The 11,841-nt window shown below is 37.4% G+C and overlaps 1 long non-coding RNA gene across 1 annotated transcript; it reads left to right on the forward strand.

Annotated features, from left to right (window-relative positions):
- The first annotated feature begins 11,220 nt into the window (after positions 1-11,220).
- Positions 11,221-11,638, forward strand: LOC115227202. Its single transcript, XR_003883080.1, has 3 exons — positions 11,221-11,349; positions 11,381-11,497; positions 11,529-11,638. It is a non-coding gene; the product is annotated as an uncharacterized LOC115227202 (long non-coding RNA).
- Positions 11,639-11,841: the final 203 nt, after the last annotated feature.

Below are 11,841 nucleotides of genomic sequence, written 5' to 3' on the forward strand. Positions count from 1 at the left end.
AATGATACGATGATTTTTATATCGAATGTAATCAAGGAGAGAATTAAAGGCCTGGCAGATTCAAAACTGAATTGTGCAAATTTTTTCAAGGCTGTTAATGAGCATGCATTGTCGTTGTAAAATTACTACACTCCTCGACAAAAAAAATGATTCAAAATTCATATTTAGTTTTTCTTTGAAAATCTGATAAATATTCTAATTTCAAAAAACTTAGTAGATTAGTTGTAATTATTATTTAATTTTAATAAAATATTTGTTAATTACTTTAATTTGGAAAAGCCATAGTCAGAGGCAATACTCTGGCTATCTGCCAATGACGATTTTTCTCTTGTCCTTTCTTTATTAATAAATCTAATATAAAAAAACTCAATTGGGTTCAGATCAGGAGACTGGGAATATCGAACCATGAGAATTTGAGAATGTTGAAAAGAATGTGCGCAAGGTCACCAAATACACACGAAACCTAAAAACAAACATAGACTTTATCTTCCAAGAGACCGACTAAGAAGAGGATTGGTCTCTGTGGTGCATAAAAGCAAGCGAATACTTCTTGAAATTTACAAAGACATGGAGATGAAGGCGTCCTATCGTTTGAGGAGAGAGGGAATCCCGAGGGCCGTCAGATCTAAGAAAACACACATGGCCACTATTAGGAAATTCCTATGCAGAAAATAGCAATTTGCAACTCCGGAAAGCCCCAAACTGAACGTTTTACGAAGAAAGCCCCTTCACTCGATTTTTTTCAACTGCTATGGAGATTTGGACGTTGATCTGAAGAAATTGTCCTGGTGGCTATCTCCCGGGAACAACTCTCCGCAGTTGGAGGGAATGCTGTGTATAGTTCAGGACCGCAACTTATTCTTTGACAACGATGGTAGTAGTTGCAACTATTGGAACGCTGCCAAAAAGACTGTAAATCATCTTGTCACAAAATGTGGCAGAATGTTGAACAGCCATTACCTGTATTGCCACAATGAGGTAATAATATGCATTCACTTATCTAGAAAGTTAAAGACACACTCCGTTAAGTCAACTATCTCTAATGAAGTGGTCGAAATACGGGTGGATACGACAATCAAGACAGATACTAAAGTAAATAATAATAAACCGAAATCGAAGCTGGGATTAGTTCTCAACATTCTTTGAAGCATGTGGAAGTCGAGAAATTATATAAATATGATCTCTTGACAAGCGATTTAAAGTTAATACACAATACAAATGTGAACGTCATACCACTGGTCCTCACATGGGATGTAATACTATCTAAATTTTACAAACATCATCAAAACTCGCTAAAAGTCGAAGATTCAACTCGTGCCTATGTCCAGACGATCGTGATGAAAAATACATTCAAGAACATGCGTCCGGAATACAAACTTTCAGCTACGACGACAAATCATGTAAAAAGTATTGGGGGAATCAATGAGGCACTGAATGGAGGAAGTAGTCACCACGAGACATCAATGGAACCCGACGAGGACACGGACGCTGTATCCAGCCCATGAGTCCAGCAGAAGGAGGCGAGGAGGAGGAAGATCGAACCAATATTATCTGGATTAGATATTTTTTAACTTTAAGTAATTTACTACAACACAAAAATAACAATTTCTTAAAAATCGTCACCAAAAAATCAGAACATTACTTTGATTTATTATTCTTTTTCTCTACGAAAATATTATAGCAATAACTTTGAGTGGTTGTTGACTGAACTTCTCTTTTGATAATCCTGTTGACTACGACTTTATTTATCCGTGATTTTTTAATCTTGCGTTCTCCTAATTCACGACATTTTTTAATGTGTCTTTCTATTCTATCCTGTACCAATAAAGTTAAGGATTTTACCATTTCGTTTTTCATCATGAATTTGTTCGGGTCCTCTCCACGAACTTTAACATAACCTAAATACTGAATAAAAAATGACAACTCCAAAACAGTAAATTTATAGCGTAGAGTTCAAGGAGATTTATTTTTGCATATTCAAGGGGACTCGACTGTTATATATTGTGTAAAATACCTTCTCTTTAAAGTCCTCCAAAGTAGTGTATTTTATAAAATCGTCCAAAGTGTTATCGATGGTCATCAATTTATCATCTAAATCCATTATGTCGTCATTTAGTTCTCCAGGTAAAGTAGAACTCATTCTTCACAAATATATGAACTATATACTCAACTACAACAACAAGACACCTATTTAAATTAAAACGAGATTTTATTTAAAAATAATAAATTAAACAAAAATAATATTTTTAAAACTAATATATTATTCGATCACAACAGAATCAGAAATTGCTAAAAAATTACAAGTAAAAAAACTTTTAATATTAAATTTTAGACATTTTTCCTCAACAGGCTTGACAAATAAAAATACAAGCAAATAATTGAGGAAAATAACAATAAAAATGACACTCAAACTCACTCCAATCACATATTTCGGCAGTTCTTTCCGACCGACACACAAATAGTGTTTATTCCACATGGACATGAATAGTACGGACTAATGAGTCATTTTAACAAATAAACATTGTCGTGAACGTCCAGACATTGACTATGTCTCATTTTTTGTACTCTTTCATACTGTTTTTTGCATGTTGAACATTCCTGTCTGGAAATAGATATTTGTGGGAGTTGACTATATAAATATTTCTATTTGATAAATTTAATAGTAATTTTTAATAATCTTAATATATTATTAAATACTTTTGTTGTGGCACCACCCAGACATTCTGAAAGTGCACTCGAAGCGTTAAGATAGTCGAGGTAGTGAGCCGAATAGTCACCATTTTTCTCACAACAGGCTATTTATACTATGAAATAAAATCCCTACCGTCACACGACCCTCTTTTCCACATATTAAGTAGGGATTTTGCGAGAATGCCATCATATTCGAGGTACTGTTCTCTATACCGGGGAATGTCCATACAGTTCTCGATAATCTTTGATAATTAGGGGAATTACAATTCGATGATGAATGTATTTCAATTGATTGTGATGTTCAAAACAATTCCCACAGGCTGTAAATGGGTGAGTATTCATTCCAGAACAGCTTATAAGATTAGCTAAATTATGGCTGTAGTTGGCCAGGAGAGAATAGCATGTTGATTTCCATGTTTGGTTCATTCCAGTTAAATTGGCCACAATTAATAAAAACATCCAACAATTTAAAATGTAGAAAAATTTTATTTTGTAAAACAATTATATAATTTTAGATAAATTGAAAGATATTTATCAAAATAAATAAATTTAAATACTATTAGATACGATCGTAGAAATGATCTATGGAGATGGTGTAGATTTTGTTTTGGAAGACATCTAAGAGATTAGGATAGTGCATAATCACGCTCTTGTGATATTCTAGAAATGGTTTCTGAAAGTGCACAAACAAAAGACTGAGTTTACAACTGTCAAAATCGAAAGTCAATTAACAGATGAGAAATAGAGCTCATTTCGGAGAGACGCAAATCCCGCATCATCCCCGTAAAAGATCCCCAAGGCAGCACGAGCTGCCGCGGCAGATGCTCTATCATCTTGCATTGACACTGCGATATTGTCTAAAGACGAATAGGACTGGATCCGTCTTCTGAGTTTTGCTCCCTGTGCTCTCGGTGCCCCTATCCTGATCGGGATTCGACATCTCTAGCCGCCCGTATGAAAAAAAACATTCGCTCCTTTATGGCTCGGGAATACTTCCCAGATTCGCCCCCACTCCAATCATCAAAGTCACAAACACAGTCTCAATGTGGCAAACATAAGAGCCCAGAAGCCCAACAACTCCGTTTACGCAAAATGATCCATTCTAAACTTAGCAAGGGCGGAGTTCGGGCAGCTCTCTGAGTTATTTCGTCTGACAATAGAACACTCAACTCGTTTCGGTCAGTCTTTGAGGCTTTGCTCGAAAAACATGCACCGTCTCCTGCGGACCTTCGCGTCTGTCCCCATCCGGCCAAACAACCGTCTTTACGTTTTTCGGGAGATGATGTCTCTGTCGAGATCCACTCTTTCGCTCCGTGCAGCAGCGGAGGAGCCGACGGGCTCCGCCCGGGACATTTGAAGGACCTTATCGCTCACACCGTGGGTGAGCCTGCCATGCGTCTGCTCAAATCTATCACTTGTCTGATAAATCAACTGCTCCAAGGAAACCTGTCGGATACTATCCGTCACATTCTCTTTTCAGCCAATCTCACCGCTTTTGGCAAAAAATGCGGAGGGATCCGCCTAATTGCGGTCGGCTTTGTCTTTCGTCAGCTTGCAGCCAAGATAGCATGCAAGAAAATTATCCCCACCATCGCCGCAAAGCTCAGTCCAGTCCAACTCAGCGTCGGCGTGCCTGGAGGATGTGAATCCGCTGTTCATGCTATCCGCACTTTCTCAGATGCGTGCAGGAAATCACAATGTCCAAACATTTTGATCAAGCTTGACATCAGAAATGCATTCAACAGTATTCGTCGGGACCGAGTTTTGGAGGCCTGCTCTGAGTATTATCCTTCTTTATTTGGGCTAACTTTCCAATCATACGGCCAACCATCTTCACTTATCTTTGATTCGGACACTATCCCGTCTGCTTCGGGAGTTCAACAGGGAGACCCTCTGAGGCCACTCCTTTTCTGTCTTGGAATCTCCGAGGTGACCAAGCTTCTATCTTTTCCATTAAACCTTTGGTATCTCGACGACGCCACTCTCGGTGGCCCCCGGACATCGTTCTGCAGGACATATTAAAATTATTCCGGCTTGCGAGAAAGTCGGCCTCATTTTAAATTTCTCAAAATGTGAAATTTCCAACTTTGGGTTTCCAATCTATTTTCGAAGACGTTGTTTCCTCTTTCCGGGAGTTCAATCTACTCCCATTGACGAACTTTCTATCCTCGGAGCCCCGGTAACTGGCAATTCTATTGATGTGGCCCTACGCAAAAAAGAATTCTTTCTCGAGGCAGTTTTCGAACGTATCAGACAGTTGGACTCACACACAGCACTATTCCTCCTACGAAATTGCTTTTCAATCCAAAAGCTCTCCTATTTGCTACGCTCTTCTTCGTGTTTTGCTTTTCCAGAGAGACTCTCCGCCATTGACCACCTTATCCGCACCTGTACTCAGAACATATGCAATTCCCCCTTCGACGATATGGGTTGGAGACAAGCAACCCTCCCGTTATCTTTTGGTGGGCTTGGCTCATGTTCCGACTTATCGTTCCCTGCTTTCCTCTCTTCCGTCTCCGCGAGCCACACACTTGTCATGGAAATTCTACACTCCTTTACTGAATTTTCCTTGGACACAAATGTGGCTTATTTCAGCAAAGTCTGGAGGGAACAAGGTCTTGAGTTTCCAGAAAATCGAATGTCTCAACGAGTCTGGGATCGAATTAGATGCAAGCAAACTTTCAATATGCTGCTCGAGTCGTCCAACCAGCACCGCCGCGCTTGCCTTCTTTTGGCAGCATCCCCGGCTAGTGGAGCTTGGCTTTGTGCATTCCCGAACGCCCCATCTGGCACTCTCCTTGACGATGAATCGGTAGGGATCGGAGTCTCTCTGCGCTTCGGACTAAGGCAATGTGTCCCGCACACGTGCCGTTGTGGCTGCACTGTTGATTCTTTCGGTCTGCATTCTTTATCGTGCAGGAGGAGTGCCGGACGTTTTTCGAGGCACTCTGCTATGAACGACATCATACGGAGGGCCCTCGACTCGGCAGGATTTCCTTCGGTCCTCGAACCACAGGGTCTTGACCGCGGCGACGGGAAACGTCCTGACGGGATGACCCTATTTCCTTTTGAAGACGGAAAAGGCCTCGTATGGGATGCAACCTGCTGGGACACTTTTTCTGCGTCTCATTTAACTTCGTGTGCTCTGGAGGCTAAATCTGCTGCTAAGAAGGCTGAAGATTTAAAGCTATCTAAATATTCTGCCCTTTCGGAGGAGTTTTCCGTGGTGCCGATAGCGGCGGAGACGTCGGGTGCTCTCGGTACAAAGACTGAAAAGTTTCTTCGCAAGCTCGGAGCCAAAATCTCAATGCGCACTCATGATCATCGGGAGGTGGACTGGCTAATGCAACGTTCTCGACCGCCATTATCCGAAGAAACAGTTTGGCAATCAGCCAGGCTACATACAGTATGGTCCAAAAATATTACATCCCTTGACTTTTTTACAAATAAAATCAATTTTCGATACTAATAATTAATTACTTAAACTATTTTTTAAAGTTGATTTAATGATTTTTATTTTTTTTAAAACCAAAAATCAATTTATTTTATATCTGTGAGCAAAAACACGAAAAATTGCCGGCTCATAAATAGTACACCATTTAAAAAGTCGGTATTTGGTGTGCCCTCCTTTATTTTTGATGACTACTTTTAGTCTCGAGGTCATTGATTCCACCAATTTGATACATATTTCCTTTGGAATTTTGTTCCATTTTTCAATAATTAAATTTTCTAGATTTTTTTTATTTGTGACGTCAAATGTTTAATTTTTCTTTTTAAATAGCACCATAGGTGTTCAATTGAATTTAAATCTGGCGACATGCTCGGCCAGTCCATTTGCAAGATTTTCTCAGTCAAAAAACTTTTAGTCTTCTTTGCAGTATGCTTCGGATCGTTATCTTGTTGGAAAATCGGATTTCCTGAATGATCGTTGATAAAGGGAATCATTTTTTCCTCAAGTATATCAATGTACATGTCTGCATTCATGATCCCATTTATGATATAAAGTTCACCAGGTCCTTGCGAGCTCATAGATCGCCATATCTTTATATTTCCGCCGCCATGTTTCATTGTAGCTACTATGCATTTTGGATTTAGTGCATCTCCATTTTTGCGCCACACATGCTGAATTCCATCTGATCCGAACAAATTGATTTTGGTCTCATCTGACCACATAATTCTATTCCAAAAATCCATATTTTTGTTTACATATTTTTTTTCAAATTGTAAACGGTTTCTTTTGTGCCTTTTTGACAATAATGGTTTCCTTCAAGGTACTCGGCCATATAAATTGCATTCATGTAGTGTCCTTTTTATTGTAGATTTTGATATTTGAATATTAGAATAAGATTCCTTCTCCAATCCGCTATTGAATCCCCCGTGGACACTGAGTTCTCTTCGGCTGTCAGATGCTGGTCCGCTAATGGTCTCAAAGTTCCTGATGATTCGACCAAACAGCGGCAGTGGGACGGAATTTATTCGGACCACAAGTTTTTCCTCCTCAAGTGTAAACTTGATCAACACCGCCTGGGCTGCCTGCTTGCTGGGTCCCAAAAGTATTCGGGAGCCTGGCTGACAGCTATCCCAATGGTATCAGTCGGGACATTACTGGATAACGAATGCCTCCGCATCGCAGTCTCTCTGCGCTTGGGATTAAACATCTGCCGTGAACATCAATGCCGCTGCGGCCAGATGATTGACACCCTAGGACTGCACCCGCTATCCTGCCGGCGTAGCGCTGGACGTTTCCCTCGACACTCTGGGCTTAATGATGTGGTGAGCCGCGCCCTGGCATCTGCGGGATTCCCTAATGTGCTGGAACCAGTCGGGTTGGATCGCGGAGATGGAAAGCGCCCAGATGGCATGACAACATTTCCCTTCGATCACGGGAAATGCCTCATCTGGGACGCGACATGCTCCGACACATTCTCCCCGCATAACCTGATCTCTTCAGTTGCTGAGCCCGGCTCAGCGGCAAGACATGCGGAGGTCACAAAAACAAGAAAATACTCGTACCTGGCCAGAAACCACATTTTTGCGCCAGTAGCCGTGGAGACATCCGGGGTCATCGGCCCAGAATCGCTTTCTTTCCTTCGTCGGCTGGGGTCGAAGATTGCCAGACGAAACAAGGATCCCAACGAGACTCGTCATCTTTTCCAAAGAGTCTCGTTGGCGATCGTCCGAGGGAACTGCCAGGCCATCTTATGCGCCGGCAGTTCAAAATAACTGCATTGTCTAGTTATTTTCTAAATTAAAAACTATAAAAATTAATCGAATTACAATATGTCTAATTATCACCAGATTCCAATTGTTTTGCAATTGCAGATGAAGAGATTCTTGGATTTTTTTCAGCAGAACGTCTGATCAGACGGATAGATCTGATAGATAACTTCTTCGGATTCCCTCTTTCTCCATTTAAAATGCCATTTATTCCGTTTTTTCGGTATTTTTGTACAATCTTAGCAACGGTGTTCTTAGAATAGAAGAATATGGTGTTCTCTAACGGTGTTCTTGCTAATCTCAAGTTTCTTGGCAATTTTTTTGTATCCATAGTTGTCCTCGTGTAAGGAAATAATACGATTTTTAATATCTAAAGAGAGATCAACACCACGAAAGTTCATGTTAATTATTTTGGCAATAAGATAATTATTTAATTAAATAATTACTTTAGAATAATAAAAAACATATCCTAATAATAAAAATATTTTTGTATATTAAATAAAACTTTATTAGGTAATTTTAAAGCACAACAGATGTTGAATTTGTTAAGAGTGTACTATTTATGGACCATTTGAAATTCATTAATTTTTGTAAATATATGTACAATTAAATTCATTTTGATTTTCTACAAAATGAAAAATTCATTAAACTCTAAAATAGATATAATTCACAAAAAAATAATTAAATAGATGTATTATTCTAACAGATATAAGATTTTTTCAACAAAAAAACAAGGGGTGTAATATTTTTGGACCATACTGTATCTCTCGTAAACATAATACTAACTTCATGTATTAATGTCATTTGATAGGTATCATTTTTTTAAAAAATGATCAAGTTTTAAAAATATTCTAATTTTTGTATTTAAAATAATTAAATTTTTTATTAAATAATTTTTAATAAATAATTTATTAAATAAAGTTTTATAAAATAAATAGGAAACACAATTTGATTACTGTTTATCAAAACTGATGGCAAAGGGAAAAGCTAAAATTAATATCGAATATATTTCTGATAACATTAAACGGAGACAAACCTTGAGCAAAAGAAAACAAGGACTGATTAAAAAAGCTGAAGAATTAGGAGTTTTAACTGGATCTGAAGTTCTTGTACTTATTTACAGTCCAACCAAGAATATGTATGTATACAACACTAAAAGATTTAAACCCCTTGTCAGCGGCTCAGATGCTCTTTCTTCTCTATCAAAATTTCTTGACGGAGAAGAGTTTACCATTGTTTATTAACCTTTACTATTATATATAGAATGCATCCGAGCAAGAAATTACCGAGAATTACGACTCCTATGGATATTTAGATCATCTTAATCAAAATTCAAATTATATTTGTTCTTCCAAATATGACAATCCTTATTATCTTGATGCTCTGAATTTATGTCCCTCTTCATCAGCTTGTTTTGAAGATTCATAGAGGGCATGATCATAGACTTTTCATTTCTTAATTTTGTGTTAAATAAATTTATTTTCTAATAAATTTCAAAAAAGATCATTTTTCAGGAAATATCTTTTGAGAATTGGAAATATCTGGATTAAATTGCATTCCGATAATTTTAGTTCATTTTCACAACTTCTCATTTTTAGGAAGGAAATTATATTTTCTGCTAGAAATTTACTTTTAAAAATAACCTCATGTCTAAGATTGGCCATCAAATACCATGAGGGTTATTTAAGACAGTTGGGCTTATATACGTCTCCACAAGCTTAATATCCAGTCAACTGTTCTTAAAAGCCCTCTGGGAAATATTTTGTTTGATGTCCCCAAAGCCGGTCCTTCTTTGATATTTAGTCACCGAGAAGCGTTGAATTACATTTTTTGGTGGTCGTTTTCATGTTTGACTTAATGGCTTCACTCGGCAATGGTTCCTCCGTTCTTCCATTTTGAAAAAAAGTCTGGAGATTCCACTAAATTTAACACACAACATATCTGTATTGATATTTTAATCTCTAAAATACAGGAACAAGAGTCCCATTAGGCAGTTTAATTACATTATAAATTTTTATTAATAAGATTTGATTTAATTCTTAAGATAAAATCGATAATAGGGAATCCCTGACAATTTTTTAAAGAACTTTACGAGTCACCATTAAAAAAAGGTTGAGAAACACTGCACTACAAAACTGAAATACAATTGACAGTGAACGGCCAAGTCAAAGACTAAATTGTAAATTTTTGTAGTAGGCAAAGTACCAGTTTCTATGCATGGATAACACACGATTTATAGGCTACCTGCTCAACTGTATTAAGGTAAATCTTTTTATTGACATTTGTTTTAATTAAATTTTTTTAATATGAAATTTAAGCATTTTTATTAAATTTATTATATCAAATTTATATTTACTACATTAACTTATATAAATAAATAAACTTAATCATTTGCGTGTAGGTTGTTCTTGTTGTATTATCTTAAATTTTATCACTGTACATTACTGTAATGCTTTATTAAATAGATTATGAATAACAATGTTCAAGGAAGATTATGCCATTTAATAGTCACATCTCATCAAGACGACGAGTACTTTGAAAAAGAATTAACAACTAAACTAAGTGAGAACTCTCTAATATTTGTTCAGGAAGTGATGTCATAAGTGTAAAAATCGAGGCAATGAAGACAATAATTCGTTGTCTTAGTAATGGCACTTCAATGCCTTCCATATTTCTGGAAGTCATCAACAATGTTTCCAAAAACAATGACCACTACCTTAAAAAACTCTGGTACCTTTTTTGGGAAATGATGCCCAAAATTGGAGCCGATGGTGAACCTCTGCCAGAAGTTATTTTGGCTTGTGATTCTTTTTTAAAGGTTTCCATTTCTTCCTATCTTAGGACTTGACTCACCCAAACGAGTTTTTGAGGGGTTCTGTACTCCGTTTCATGTCCAAAGTAAAAGAACCGATCGTGCTTCAAGCCTTAAGCAATTATGTAATTGACGGATTGAAGCACAGAGAACCTTACGTACGTAGAAACGCAGTACTTGCTATTTTTTCTATTTACAAGTATTAAAAAACTTGATTTTAAAGGAATTTTCCAAATCTAGTATCAAATCATGTCCCCGAAATCATAAACGACTACCTCGAAAGGGAGTCCTCCATGCCGTGTAAGAGAAATGCCTTCGTCGCCCTTGTATACCTGGACCAGGCATATTAAAGACTATTTATGCTCACAGGAACGAGCATTGAACTATCTTGTAAAAAGAATAGACACAGTTATTACTTTTGGAGAGACATTGCAATTAATTGTCGTGGAACTTGTCGTTAAGGCATATTTCTTCCTAAATATTTCTTTTAGGCATGTAGAAAAGATCCATATCTCAAGTCTAAATTTATTCGTTGTATTTTCAATTTGTTGAGTTCTGAAAGCTCCTCGGTTCGGTTTGAAGCGGCAAATACCCTCTCAATGTTAACTTCTTTGCCTTCTGCCATTAAAGTTGATGATATTTGCCTAATTCTTTTGATAGGAGGTGACCAAAGTGTATGTGGAACTTGTTTCTGGGGAGAATGACAATAATGTTAGTTTGGTAGTGCTGGGAAGACTCGCACAGCTTATAAAATCAACTAATATCTCTGTTTTCGTGGTTGAAATTTGTTATTGGTTTTATTTTTCAGAATAGCGCTGTTGATATGCTGAGAATGTTGGTTTCCAGTGACATTTCAATAAGAAAGGAAGTTCTTAGACTTGTCGTTCAGGTCGTATCTCGAAGGAATGTCACACAAGTTGTCTTTTATTTATTACCATAAGGTGGTGTCAGTGTTAAAAAATGAGTTTCTGAGATTCTCTTCTGATAAGACTGATGAGTTGAATGACAGTTATAAACAACTTCTCATCAATACATTTAAATCATTGCTCCAGAGATTCCCCGAGTCTGTTGATCTTATCATTCCAACTGTATTCATCACGTGAATCATTTATTAGTTGGCT

The sequence above is a fragment of the Octopus sinensis genome, unplaced genomic scaffold (assembly GCF_006345805.1).
Source record: "Octopus sinensis unplaced genomic scaffold, ASM634580v1 Contig02042, whole genome shotgun sequence".
In the NCBI taxonomy this organism is placed as follows: domain Eukaryota; kingdom Metazoa; phylum Mollusca; class Cephalopoda; order Octopoda; family Octopodidae; genus Octopus; species Octopus sinensis.